General features: G+C 42.0%; 1 long non-coding RNA gene across 1 annotated transcript in view; it reads left to right on the forward strand.

Annotated features, from left to right (window-relative positions):
• Positions 1-2,767, forward strand: part of LOC138686863 (uncharacterized) — a 50,083-nt gene extending 47,316 nt beyond the window's left edge. Inside the window, exon 3 of the long non-coding RNA XR_011326191.1 lies at positions 162-2,767. This is a non-coding gene — a long non-coding RNA (uncharacterized lncRNA). The remainder of the gene's footprint in view (positions 1-161) is intronic.
• Positions 2,768-14,489: the final 11,722 nt, after the last annotated feature.

Below are 14,489 nucleotides of genomic sequence, written 5' to 3' on the forward strand. Positions count from 1 at the left end.
AGACATGACTAATAGCATTCTCTTATAATTTCATTACAGGGTAATAGACATGTGGTTTTTAAAACTGATTTTTTTTCTTCTGTTACAGAGTGTTTATAATATAAATGAACTCTCACATCCTGCCTTCTTTTTCTCCTTACCCTCTCTTCATTTCTTTTTAGATTTGATTCATAGAAAAATGCGAGCGATGCGTGCCACTGATTTGGGTCATCTGCACGCAATTCAAAAGGAAAAGGTGATTTTTTTCATTGCCTGCCAAGTAAGTGGGAGAGGTGTAGGAAAAAGTGGATTTATGCATAAAACACAAAACTCCAGATGAAAGAACGGACCTCTTTTATCATTGTGGAAAGAATCCATCTGCAATAATTACCAGTCAGACTATCCGCACACTATGTTACTTCGTGACATCTGAGAACTGCTGCACTTCTTGAACCAATAGCCGCTATATAGCAACCAGCATCAATCCTGAATGAAAAAATTGGCCCAACCGCTGGTGAATGGCACTCAGTAGGTTTCCCATTGAACTGTGCTGCGAAACAATGATGCACATTCGTAAATCACCGTGTGCGCCTTTCAGTTCTTATGCATATCCCATACTGGACAGCTTCCATTCACTCTGGCACCCACTGCAAACAAATGTAACTATGCATCAGAGATGAAAGTGAAAATGCATATGTTAAATCCCAAATGGAAGCAGAAGAGTGTAATATATACATAGTTGCTTAGCAACAAACATGTTTTGGCCACAGGAACGGTGACATCAGTCAGAGGAGCGAGAGGCAAGCTGCTCTGCCCTCCTTGTCTCTCTCCCCAGAAGCTTCATAAAGGTCTTTCCTTATTTCTTTCAAAGCAGAAGAGAGAGGGCTATTGTAGACATTCGTTTATGCTATTAATGCAACAGACTGTAGGACAATTGGACTTTTCTTTGAGCAGGGAAACTTGTTTTCATTCTGGGTGTCTGCTGTAATGGCGCATGCCCTCCCGTACAGCCAGGTGTTTTGATCCTCACTTTATGGCTCTCTGTGGAGTCCCTCTTAGCTGAAATGCTCAGATAGGAGAAATGAAGTGCTAAGTCTGAAAATACAAACTGCTGGAATAAAAAAAAAAAATTGTGGTGTCACTCACTCTGGTTTTGACCCCGCTGCGCCTTTCACTTCAGCTCCTAGAAGCTTTTATTCTACTGGCATTTCACACTCCTCTGTATTTTTTCAGGAAAACACATGATGTTTATTTTGGTAAATCATGCAGTATCTATGGCTAGTAGATAAGTATTTATTAATTCCTCCCATTTTAGATGGTCTGAATATCTCTTCTCTCCTTTTCCCCTTCTCTCCCCTTCCTGCATGCTCTGGCGTGCATGCTGTCATGCCCTCTGCAATGGGAGGCAAAGGAGAGAGCTGGCAAGTCCTGGTTCAAGTTACACGCACCCCTCCATGCAAGTAGCTCCTATTGACACAAATGTGAGCTCTGTGCGTAGCTGACACATAATGCGCCTCATGCTTTCAGCAGTCTGCTTGCTCCACTGGACCATAGCATCTTTCACGTATAGAAATATTGCACATTTGGGTTCAAATCGATCTGCCACCCTGGATTGCTGCAGACACGTCCCTGAATACATTATTTTTGAGTGTTTCCTTTTAATTTAAGGTAATGAATGTACTTTGGTGGATCCCCAGTGGGGGGAAAGAACATTTCAGGCATGCACTTCTCTTTGCAAAGAGGGCTTTCTTGACAGTGTGAGAGACGTGTAGGAATGCAAGATATATTGAAGAACTCAAATGAAATTAAAATCATGGATGAAAGCAGGGTTAAAGACCATTATGATAAAATAAGGCCTTTATTTCCATTCATGGAGCTATTATGTAGATAGTGTTTTACTTGCTTCTCATTTTCTGTGATGGAGACCTTTTTTCATGTACTAGCACATATCAAATTGACAAGGTATAACCAATAATATCTTGCACTTACTATCAGATTAATTTGGGGAAGAAAGTGTGTCATTCTGAAAATATGGAGGAACTTGAGACAAGGTGTGGTGGTGCCTTTGAGCAGACAAGGTAAATGAGGTCATCATGGAAGGGTGGTTCAAAACAGAAGGGAAGACAAAAAGGTTGTATGATAAAAGGCTGGAAAACAGGAACAAGCATGATATTAATACTTTCTGAAGAATCTTTTCTTCTCTTGAAACATCAAGAAAATGAATCAGGAGCTGGAAAGATATAGCTGATGCCCTGAACAAGAGGTTGAGGTGGATTCTTGTCTTCTTTTTCTGTCTGTGACTTAAAGCAATTCTCCTAGCATGGCTTACAGCCTGAACGGGTGTTCTGTGTAGCCTGATCCTACAGACATCAAATTAACAAATGGATCTGAAGTTCATGGCTGGCTTCTCAGAAAGACAACAGGTGAAACCGGGATCCCATATGTGAATTTTGAGAAGTTGGCAGCTTGAACAATGAACTGAAATTTATTGGCTGGAGATCAACCCAAGAAATTCTCCTAATATGCTACTGTGCTTTTCCCCCTGTAAGCTCTTCTTTTTTAATTTGTGAAATGAATGACTATATCAGCTGAAAAGATAATTAAACTAGCAGCCAAAATAGATGTTTTAAAGGCCTGTTAGATTGCTAGTATTTTAAATGTGAATAATCAAAATTTTTAATGGTAATTGCTCTCATTGAGTAAAACAAGATTTTACAATTCACATTAATTACTGAACTCTAATTTATTTCCCGACATATACATTTTAGTTGATATCTCTCTGACTTTACTCGTGAAACATAGGCTTAATGGTTTGCCAAGTGTTGGCTTTCTGAGAAGTGTAATTTATAATTTTGCTAATGGAATTATTGTCTTCTTTTATAGTTAACCACATAGATGGACAGGTAGTTTCCTTTTAAAAAAGATATACCTCAATGTTAAGCAAGGATTATGAATCTATCCATGCTTTTAATAGTTGTGTTGTGAAGCTCCATTCAGATGCAAAGTCTCTGTAAAAATATCTGGAAGGTTATTAATAACTTTGGCTTGTATTTTAGTCTGCCATGGGCTTCCCTGAAAGGTGGGATAGAAATAGGAGGAATGCGGTATTGGAAACCACATGAAGATTCACGTCATAATATCTGTGACAAGTTCACGTCCTAAGTAGTAAAGTTCGAGTTTGCAAGATCAATAATAAGAGAAAAGCTGGAATGGAAGCATGCAAGTTCTGAGTGTCAGTAAGTTCTGCTGTATGATCTCTGGTTTTCCGTCACTCCATCTTTTAGATGGATGACATCTCTGCTCCACCTCATTGCATTTGTTTTCATGTCTGCAGTAGACTCTGTAGGATCTGTACAGACTTTACTTTCATGTCACTTGGAGTCACTTTGATATTCTTAGCAGCTGAACTGGTCCAGTAATGTGGTCAGATAACCTGGCTTTAAGTAAGACTTCTGAAACTGTTTCGCTATTCACACATGCCTCATCAAGACTCATTAAATGTCTTATAGGAAAAATTATGAATCCCTCAGACCCTGTTTAACCTCTCCCCCTTTTGGTAAGCTCATAAGCAAAGCTAAGGAGGCATAGTCTTGGTGAAATCTGCTGTAAGATGGGTGTTTTCGCAGTTGGAAAACCATACTTGGAGATCCGTTATCAATGAGACATTCTTCAGACAGAAATCTGCACCAAGCAGGATCCTGTGCTGTGGTCTGGTCTCACTGATTAGTGTCCGTAGTGTCCTGGGTGCAAGAACTGCCTGTGCTCATTACATCCACAATGAATGTGAGCCTGGGAAAGCTGTAGGTACGTTGGAGGCTGGAACTGGAAATCACATTGGAGAAATGACTGGAAAAAATGTTATTCATCGGGGAGAGAAAGGTACTTACCGTATATAAGAGGAAAAGTTGACTGCAGAAATGCAGAATGAAGAGCAAACTATTTGATTCTAAAAAGCATAATAGAGAAGTTATGGGGGGTTCAACCTGTACTTAAGCCTTCAACAAAAGGATGTTGTGAAAAAGAAAAATGTATTGCTGAGATTTTTTTTTAAATGAGCGTAACCCGGAAGACAGGTGTATGTGTCCTAGCTTGCTCAGCATGGGCAAGCTTTGGGTATTATTTTCCAAAAAGGACATGGAGCAAAGGAAAGAATCCCAAGCCAAGTAGTCAGAACAGCCGACAGGGAAATTGGAAGGACAGGGGCTGTGTACTGTGTATAAAGGGGAGCAGCACAACAGTCTTCAAACACGTTAAAAGTTGCTGCAGAGAGGAAAGAAATTAACCGTTTAACACTTTTTCTCTGAATTGGTAAGAAAATATAGACTTAAATTACTCCAAGAAAGATTTAGGTTAGCCATTATAAAAGTCATAATTAAAGAACAGATCAGATTGCATTGGGAAAATGTGTGCATTTCTACTGTTAAAGGACTTAAAAAACTAGTTAAATAAATGTCTGTCAAAAATAGCATATCTACAGCTGATTTTTGACTTCTTAAAATCTTTTTCAGTTCTGCTTTCTGTTATTTTCTCCAAATGGATTCTGCCGCTTGGATGTTTGTTGGTAAAGCCAGCAATCAGAATAATAATGTAGAAGCAGAGCCCTGTAAACACAGAGGATCTGGTACGGTTTCTAGTCATGTCATTTAGCCTCTAGTGGAAAGTGCCAAGATATGTGCTTTGGAAGACTCGTAGGGCACATAGCTGCATGTCAGCCTATTTCAATTAGTGTGTTGAAATGGCGGATTACACATCTCTATAAAAATTAAATTGGTCTCATCCCTGAAATTATAACAAGCCTGAGGATCCAATGGAAAAATCAAATCTTGAGCACCTCAGTTTCAGGGGCCGCTGAAATGCATCATACCACTGCCTCTGTGGCACCCTGTTGCTGTTGCTCGTCCTCTCTGGATGTCCCCTCTCCCACGGTGTGGGGGTCACAGAGACAGGGACGCACTGATGGAGAGCAGTCCCTAATTGATGGCTTCCTGCTTGGAGTGTGTTGGCTGTTGAGACGTCGGTCAGCCCCGGGAGCCTTAGTTCCGTAGTTTTCTGAAGATAGTCTTGCTTTCTTAAGTGCCTGTGTTCAGACTATTTAAACGTGGAGTTTAAATGGATTTTGAGTGTTTAATGATACAGCTGCCCCCTCTGCAATGTCTAGCCTGTAGTACGCACCATCCATTCACAGTCATCACGTGCCCCAGCTGGGAGCTCAGGTGAGCTGATGGTTTGTAGTTTCCCCTGTGTGCTCTGCCAGTTCCCTCTGTCGAGCCCTCTCTTCTCCTTCAAATCCATCTGTGGCTCATGCCACGGGCCAACACATATGTCTCCCCCACGCTCTGGGGACATCTATCACGTTACAGGCTGAGACTGGAAAATTTCTCAGATTTCCTTGCTTCTGCTTCATGCCAGTTAGTGGGGGCTGCCAGTGTCTCTGAAGCTGTTGGTCACTGCTGTGGTCCCTTCTACCTGTTGTGTGCTGTACGTGGGTAGCAGCCCTGGGCAGAGGCAGAGGCTCAGCCTGTTGTGTCCCCATCCCAGTGGCAGCCAAGCGGTGGTCTTTCCTGGTGGCCCTTCTGCATGCTCTGCCCGCGCTGAGGTTGCAGCAGGAGGTGAGCAGGTCGTGAACAGGCTCTAAGAGCCACAGAACTATGTGCGGCTGTTCAGAGGGAGGCTGGTCTCTGACAGATCTTCCTACCCCGTGCTGAGTGGTGAGTAATCTTGAGGGGAAAGCAAATACGGAGCCGAGACCAGGCAGAGTTCAGGCAGCTTCCCTGGGGATGGAGGTTAGCCCTCTGTGTGTGGATCCACACTCTGTACATGAATGCGGCGACATTTCTGTCTCTCCAACATCTCCAAAAGCTGTGCTCCAGGATGTCTCACTCGTTGGATGTGGGTGGATCCAGCACTGCATTTCTTTTCTCGTGGACCGAGGCACAGTGTTCTTGGGAAATGGTCTCGGGAGATGTTATTTCCATAATTCTCATCCTCAGGGACTGGGGGGAGGGGGAGGGGAAGATTTGTGAGGCTAGCTATTATAAAAAGCAAAAAATAAAAAATTTGCTGTCTCTGATGCTGCCTGCTTGAGCTCTAAAAGTACTGGTTTCTAGATGTCTATAAAAGTCAGTAGCATTGCTATGCACTGGATTTGTTGCCTCAGCTTTTAATTCAATTCATGGTGTGACAGACATTGAAGGATGGGGGGGCAACTCTAACAACTTCTACCAGCAGTCCTTAATCTGGGGCTGTGCCCTAGCACGCTGGCTCGTCCCCTCCCTCTGCCTGCCCCCCTCCCCATCTCTCACAGCCCCTGTGGACCATGCCAGCCATCAGAGAAAATGTAAACAAAGTGTTTTTCCACAATGCCGAAGTGACTGCAGCACATCAGGGAAGACGGCCACCTCTTGGTCGCACACCTCAAAGCTCTTCAGGTGTGGTTTTAGGTGACAAGTGGGAATCACAAAAGTTGGGTGCACAGATTAGCTGCTCTCGACTTATGCCCATGCTGCATTTTGATTGTCAGTCAAGAAATAAAAAGCGGACAGATATTTTAGGAGGTGCAAAGGCAGTAGCGGCAGCATGCCTGAGGTTCAGGGGGTTTTCTGGACTGCGCTGCTGCTGGAGTTCAGTTTTCAAGAGAGGAGAATTGGTGGGAATTGCCCCCTGCCTGATATTTTTCTTTGCTTTGATTTGCTTCTTTTTCAGCAGGGGGGAACATTTGGCACTGGTGCTTCTGAAAGGAAAGGCTCGGAGGCCCATCTTCTGACCTGCATCAAAATAATTTGTATTTTAAAAAATTTCCTGATAAATGAAACTACTGCATTATTTAAGACAACATCAATGTGCATGAAACAAAATGAATTTTAAATGGAACAGTTTTGAAATGAAAATGTTTTTTTCAGATAAGGCCAGAAGAAAATGCTTTGAAACTTTTCTGCTCTGTTTGGTTTAGAAAGTGCAGTGCTGCTGAAATAGACCTATTCCTTGAGGAGTTTTTTTATTTTGAAAAAGCAACTTTTTCTACCTGAAAAGCACTGCCCAGCTCTAGTTAGAAGCCTAGCAGCCCTGGTGTCTCGTGGTGGGAATTTTCTGAGGTGCATAAAACACTTGGGTAGTTATGAAAACTTTACCCGGGACCAGATTTATCCTATTTAATGTCTTAAATATTGGTCGAACAACTCATATTAAATCGTATGTACTATAATTTTTTCCTGATCAATTCCATATTTATAGCATTAATCATTTCTCTGCAGTTAATTAAGAGAATTGATGGCTCTTAGGCTTCCTTAAGCTGATCCTTTAAATACGTATATCAGGCAAGATCTCCATTACCCAAATCAGACACCACCACATTAGCTGTACAGAGGCCAAAGAGACAGGAGCACAGATCCAGAGAGTATTCACAGAGACCTGACAAACAAAAAAGTAATATTTCAAGCTTGTGTCTCAGAGGAATGGGGAAATAATAGCGATATAATCGAGGGAGTGTTTGTGGAGCCCTTATAGCTTAAAAACCTTTTGCCTCAGCCGCACTAATACTCTGAAACAAGGATGCTGATTATATGACCAATTGTTTAGCATGTGTTCCTAAACTGGTTTATAATTACCAAATTAATCTCTCTGAGGTATTAAAAGCCTATTTGCACAATCTTTGTAAAACTAAAAGGGAAGCGAAGCACTTTACCTGGGTTGATACAGAGCCCTGCAAATAGCAACTATTTGTTTTTGTAGCTGTTGTGGCTCTGGGAACAAGTAAATATAAACAGCAGGAAACACAAATACAGAGGCAGTGCAATTGGAGGCTGTCAGGAAGCAGTATGGTGGCTTCAGGAGCTGAATTCGGCTTGAAATAAGCTTTGTCTCAGTATGCGTAAGAGGCTTTGGCACTGTATCAGACCTCTGGGGAAGCCACTCAGCAGGGTGGGGATTACTATAGTTTGTGCTTCCCAATTCACAGCAAACTTGCTTCCCTGTCATACTCGTGCATTAACTCTCTCTGTCCCACCTCGGTGCTTTTTGTGGGGATTTGTTTGCTTTCTAGCTAACAGCCTGACATCTGCTAGTTGAGAGTGGAGGAGAAAAATCCCCAGCACACATGACTGAGTGACTGCAGAGCGCTTCCCCTCTATGGTGAGTGAGAGAGGCACAAAGATGGCTAATTTTGCCGGGCTGGATAATTCTCCTCCGCAATGGATGTGCTGTAGTTGCTTTGACAATACCATCTAAAATGCAAATGAATTATGCCTGCATATAATAGCCGGCAGTGCTGTGTAGACCTGCTGCTGGTATAAACTTCCTCCTAATGATTATTTTTCTCTCTCTGCGAACACATGGACTCCACTCTCTCTTTTGAGGTTTTGCAAGGGTTAATTTTCTCTTAGCTGTGGGAATATTTTGCGTTAGGAGAAACTCCATGGTTATTCCTAACACATGACTATCAAAGAGTCAGATTAGCCGAGGGGGAGGGGAAAGGCTCCTGAGTTTGCACTTCCTGTCTCTTAATAAAGCTGAGATTCCAGAAGTATTTAATATCATTGTGGTTTACATAGGAAATTGTCTGAACACTCCTAGTAAGTAACTGAATATATGGCTGCTATATTCAATACCATTTGTCCAAGATCGTTTTTCTTTCAGTTATGTTAGATATCTGGAAAATGTTGTAAAAGCAGGATCTCGTTACGGTGCACAGCTAAATGAGCAACTATAAAATACAGTTTAAAAAATTTAAATATCTAAAATGTATTGAGAAATGTGAGGTGCACCAGTACTAAAGAAACAACAGCAATTGTTTTATATGCACTGCTAAGGCAATAAAATGTGGATTCCTTATGTAGGTCCAAATGTAGCAGCTGGATTTGGCTTTATGAACCATGAAAAATAGTTCCCATCTGGAAGTTGATGTTGAATAAAGATGCAACAGTAAGGCTGCATCTTACATGTAACATTTATACACTTCCAACTCAATACAGCACTAGTACTGGAGAGGAAAGGGGGGGGGGCGGGAGATGGGAATATACAAATCAGAAGCCTCTGGCCAACATTTTTATGTGTGTTCTCTAATTTAGAAGCCTCAGGTTTTGGCTGCTTGTTTTTTTTTTTTTGTTTGTTTTTTTTTTGTTTGTTTTTGTAGGATAACCCTACTAATAGTCAACACTGTACAAGTAAGAGAAGGCTTCTGAATGCCTTCCACCACACTCATTGCTTCAAAGACCATAGGCTTCATCTCTCTGTCAGATAAGTAAGAAAGTGATTATGTCACTAGTTTGTGATATTAACTCCCCAAAGCATCCCTACAGCCCCCCCCCATCGAATTGGCATTTAAAAGTGCATTCACAGAGCCTGCAAATCAGGAAGTCTGTTTCAAAGTGGCTGCAAGCTGAAGCTGGCCCTTCGCTCTGCACCTGCACCCTGTCACGAGCAATGTTTGCAACATGCAAATCCCACATTTTCATATCCAAATCCCCCAGTCATAAGGTGCCTAGGAGATCCTACTTCCTCTCGCACAAAAATATGAAGGTCCAGTGTAGAGAGCTTTTTTGAAAAATCTAACCCCAGACAAAAGTCTATTAATTCTTAAAAGATTTTGTTAAATTCATGATGCCCCAAGCATTTTTAAAATTCAAATTATACACAAGCATAGTCTATGCTAAAACCTTACACTGTAAATAAGGTTGTAAATTCTTATTAATAACATAAGGCAACAAAAAGCCAATAAAGGAATGAAGTTTGAACATTTTATTGGCTCTTTTTTCTTCCTTGAGCAAGAATTATTTCTAATGCAAGACGAAGTGTTAGAAGACGTGATGATCCCCTTTGGCTTTTGCCTAGAAGCTGTTGTGAGGTTTCTTTAACTGCGAGACTCTCATGGTGGCCCCAGTGCTGCAGTACATCTGGCTGAAAAGATTTCCTGTATTTTCCTAAAAGGGTGCTGTTATTGTTCCTGTTGCCCTGGCCATTTCCATGAGCCTTTAAAATGAACCCAGGTCCCCCACTGATGTTGCGAGGCAGACATTTTAAAGGTGGGGGGAAACTTTAAAATCAAAGTTGGATGTTGCAGGTATTCATAGTCATCAGACCATGGGAATCTTGAAGCGCCCTTAATCGACATTTACCATGCATTTGAAATAACGATGCACCCTGATGCTTGCAAACTGTATTCCTTTAACATGGGAAATAAGAACCACATATGTTTAATATATTAACATGTGCAACACTCACTTGGTACATGTGGCCCACTGATGTGATCATAGGCTTTCCTCAAGTTAGCTCTTCAAATCAGAAAGCAGTATCACCCTTTCACCTCTTGATATCCTGAGATTCCACACCTATACTGCACTCTTCTGCTTATTCAGTAAGTCCCCTGCCGAGGAGGGCTCTGGAGGTTTGTCCCAGGAAGGTGTGTGGCTGTGTTTGTACGCGTGTGGGCACAAGGGAGGGCATAATCCCTTTGAGAGAAATTGTGCCGCAGCCTAAAAAACTGCCACAGCCTTTTCAGAGAAGTTTCCAAAGCTGAGCTGAACGTGTCTGACTTTAACTTTCTATTTTCTGTGGTGGGGTCTTGGAGTTTCTGGCAGATACTCCTCAGGCCAGGACCCAGGTGGCTCGTCTGAATTTGTGAGTGAGAGCAGGGAAGATGTTCTCCCTTGCTCCTTGGAAAATGAGGAAAAGGCACCGTGTTTGCAGCTCCTTGGTTAGAAGCATCCTTAATGGTAAGGTCTGATAGCATCATGAACAGGTTTCAAAGGGGAATCACACCTCCAAGTTTAATGTCTCAACAGTGGCCGAGCCTCTGAAGGCGTGGGGGGGTGTAGGCTGTGTTCGCGAGACCGAAGTTGGAGCACTGGCAACTTCTGCCCGAGGGTGGGCGGTTGGGGCCGGGCGGGCTGGCTGGCAGGCAGTGGAGGCAGAAGGCATCTTTGCGGTGGATTGGGGGCTGCAGAGAGGGAACAGGAAGGTCAGGAGGAGCCGGTGGGGTTTGATGAGGGGTCGATGAGGGGGGAGAGGCTCTTCCCATCCTGGCTGGGCCATCTACCCTCAGCCCGTCCCTTTCCCAACCTGACCAACCACCTCTCCTCTATCGTGGGGCTCTCCATGCTGCAGCCCTTGCATGTACGTACCCCTGTGCACCTTGGGCTGGGAGGATGCGGGCAACTAGACTGTGGGGGTGAGGGGGGGGCATTTCTGCTCCTTCTGCCTGCCAGGCAGTGGGCTACAAGTTCTTGGCCCCCAGCAAGAGGAAGAGCAAAGGGTTTTATGCACAGGAATGGGCTTTTCAGAGTCCAGGAGCCAGTTCCTTTCACCCTTGGCCTAAGCAGAGCAGATGATCAGACATTACCTACTTTGTCTATGCCTTGAGCCGGCTCTGGACTCAGTACAAGACCATAAACATTCATTAAGTCCCCTGTCCAGCCTCCATGAGAAAAAAAAAAGCACCTGGAGTAAGACTATAATGCTGGCTATGGCATATGGAGAGGAGACTGCCTCTCTCCACTGTATATTTACATTTATTGTTCAAGTCAGTTTTGTAATTAAAATAGCATTTAAAAAATTAAATATCTAGGCTTCCAAGTCCCAGATCTCTTTTTATCCTCAAACTTGCAAGGAAAAGAGACATTTTTGCATGGAGGATATTTCTATTCCCAGTTGCAGAATCTCCGGCCTTTTCATTGTTTAATTCACGTGCATGCAAATGTAGGGATTGTGCAAGCCTTGGCAGGCGATGCTCTGGAAATTGTTCCCACTGCTGAACAATTTAAGCAGCTAGGTTTCATGGCAATCCCTTCCAAAACTGCTGAATCTAGGCCAGGATTTAGGACAGACCTGTGTGGTGCTATTAGAAAGCATAGGTTGTGTGCAGTTAGCCTGGGAGCTGGAGAGCAGAGAGCTACAGTCCTGCCTGTGTCCAGTGGCTTTAATAAAGAATCCCATTTATATTCATTACCGCAACCAAGTCCTGCCTCTAATCTATCGCAAGGGACACTACAGATATATTATTTCTTTGTAGTCTCAAAATGCTCAGATGGTTTTTAACCTTATTAAATCTAAGCCCCTTAAATGTGCTTCTGAAGCAAAACTTTTAGCAATAAGCTTCCCAAAAAGTGCAAGATTTACAAAGCAGATTTATGGCTATATAGTGAGTTAAGTAACATTTCTCTCAGCATATCATTTGCCAAAATTAGAGGAAATTCCTTACTTCAACTGAACAGGGAGCATTAGGAACATCTACTGTGCTGGTAGATCAGGTCGTTAGTGTTCTAAGAATCAAGACAGCAAAGTGTTAATCTACCTAGATGATTTTCTAATGGTTGTGACATTTCAGGAAACAATAAAACTTTGTTTGAATTACAGAATGCTTCGAAGTCCTCAGGATTTCACATCTACTATATGGGAATAAAATTGGTCATAACTTCCCAGAGACAGTATCTTCATTTTCTAATAGAACCAAAACCCCAATTCTTTTAAAAGGTTAAACCACAATCACACATACCATGGCCCCATGCAACTATGTGATTGTTTCTAAGTGTGCAGGTACCATCTAGTTATTTACAAGTAAAGGATCAGCCTGGGTGTTTCAGAGCCACTGTGGTACATGGTACAGTACACATGGCATTTTATTTCACATGAAAAAAGGCATATGGGTGCAGAAAGTATAGGTATTGATGAATCTAAAACTAAAAGAAGTCAGATCAGGATTCTTTTTTTGTCAGAAAATGATGTAAATAATTACTAGGTGAATAAGAAGACTCAAAATGACTAAAATGATATGCTATCAGTTTTTTGCTAAATTCGTAATAACTAAGCAAACTGTTTGGTTACAGAAAAAGGAAATACTGTGTAGACTGGACTTTGATTTCTGCATTTGGTATACAGTATGATAATGCAGATGTTTGTTCATTTTTCATCTACAGTTTGGGGCCACATGTTTTCAGTCGAGTTTTGGAGACTTATTTTCTGAGCTAAGCGTATTTTTTTGACTATTATTTTAGATAGGGCCAGCTGGAAACTAAGGAAGGGGGAACTGCCTAAAACCACCTCTGCACTTGGAGTACTTCATTTTACAGTATCAGTAAAAGCAAAATTCTATGAGAGAGTGTAGAATTAGAAGCCAATCAATGGAGAAAGAAACATGGCCTTAGAAATACTAGTGTTAGGGTCTCAGAAGCAGTGATTCCTCTTTTTGTATTCTAGGCAAAAAGAGTTCTAGAGTGGAGCCTTCTCCCAGCACCTGGGCCTGGGATAGGACATGTATATTCGGGCAATTTGGCTGAATACACCAGCTGAAAAATGAGCAAATCTACACTGTGAAATTCTTTAGCCAGACACAACAGGAAAGCAAAATTGTCTGTCTGTAGGCAGACTGGTACAAAATATAGTTGAGGGATATATTTTTCCTAGACAGAGAAAGCAAAAGTTGGATGAGTGTTTTCTCCATCTGCCTGTTTTTGACAACAGTGTTCAAAGTGACCAGGAAACACTTCAAAATAACACGCAAGTGTTCCTCTGCAGGCATTTCTACATGTTTTAAGCACATATTCTTAAATGGGTGCATACTGCTTTTGTCTTGTGAAATGCATCACCTAACAATGCAATGCTATGGACAGCAAAGTTTTCCATCTCATCAGTGGTATCCTCCACATACCAGTGACTGGCAATTCCAGGAAGAAAGGATTTCCATGAGTCACAGTGATTTATAATATGAATCCATTTAAAATACATTATATTTGTAACTTTTATATTAAATGGAAATTTATTAAATACAGTATGAACCAATGTTCAAATGGATTTATAATATGCATTTATATAAATATGAAGTGTTTACAAAAAATTGTTTACAGAAACTTTGCTGTTAGGTCTGTATTTTTTTGCGTCCCTTTTATGTATTTTTAAAGCACTAGGTGTTAAAGTATCCACTCTTTAAATTGTATTCTGGCCTATAAGCTTTTAACTTGGAAATAGATCCATCTGCAGTGAGGTCTGTATTACTTGAGAGAGAATCTTGTTCTAAATATGTATTGCCTTCAAAGCAATAGATATCATCCTTGAAGTCTGGGTTTGTTGATACCTTGTCAAATACTTTGAAGAAGGAAGTCTCAGGGTGCATTTGCAAACTTAGCACTTGGCAGAAAAAGGATTGTGAAGGCACAAAGGAATGTAGTATCAGGTTCTTGGTCTGGTTTCAGGTGATATCCCAAATGGGTGATGGGTAAAACTGCTTTATTAGACTTGCATAGCGATTAATCAGAGGAAAAACGAGGACACCGATTCATGTGTGACTTGCACAAAATCCATAGGCATATCCAGCTGCCTTCAAGCAGAACTGACCTCTGGGGCGAAAGGCAGGGTGTGTGTCTCCACTGCTCATCCCCAGAGACAGCTTTAGGCTGGTCCTGACTCCCTGCTGTTGGGGTGTGTGCTCCCCAGGAGCACCTGGTGACACCTCAGGCCAGAGAGCCCTGAAGGTGTAGGCTCCACTGTGAGGATTCCCTGCTGCAGGAGCCCTGCAGACACCAGTC

The sequence above is a fragment of the Haliaeetus albicilla genome, chromosome 9 (assembly GCF_947461875.1).
Source record: "Haliaeetus albicilla chromosome 9, bHalAlb1.1, whole genome shotgun sequence".
NCBI lineage: Eukaryota > Metazoa > Chordata > Aves > Accipitriformes > Accipitridae > Haliaeetus > Haliaeetus albicilla.